This window comes from Galeopterus variegatus, unplaced genomic scaffold (assembly GCF_000696425.1).
Source record: "Galeopterus variegatus unplaced genomic scaffold, G_variegatus-3.0.2 Scaffold12491, whole genome shotgun sequence".
NCBI classification, from domain to species: Eukaryota; Metazoa; Chordata; class Mammalia; order Dermoptera; family Cynocephalidae; genus Galeopterus; species Galeopterus variegatus.
This window is the reverse complement of record NW_007738602.1, coordinates 55,483-55,939: the sequence shown is the minus strand read 5'-3', so window position 1 is coordinate 55,939 and position 457 is coordinate 55,483.

Below are 457 nucleotides of genomic sequence, written 5' to 3'. Positions count from 1 at the left end.
TTTTTTTTTTGCTTTTTTGTGACCGGTAAGGGGATCGCAACCCTTGGCTTGGTGTCGCCGCACCACGCTCAGCCAGTGAGCGCACCGGCCATCCCTATATAGGATCCAAACCCACAGCGGGAGGCTCCCAGTGCCTCACTCTCCCGAGTGAGCCATGGGGTCGGCCCCCATCTAATCAATTCTAATCACTGTTTAGGGATGGGATTGTGTACTCTGACTATTTTAGGTCACTGGTTCTATTCGGGCTCAAAGGACTATTGACTATTTAACCTACTGATTGTTGTTAAGATATGTTGAGGAAGCTGCTTGGTTGTTGTTTAAACATGCTGAGGAAATTGCTGTAGGAAAACATGGGAAAAAGAAAATGTTCGCTAAGGGCAAGCTGTTTGTTGGTGGATTGATTTAGCTGTTCAGAAATTGCATTCTGGAATGTCACATTGTTAATTTTATTGCTTTT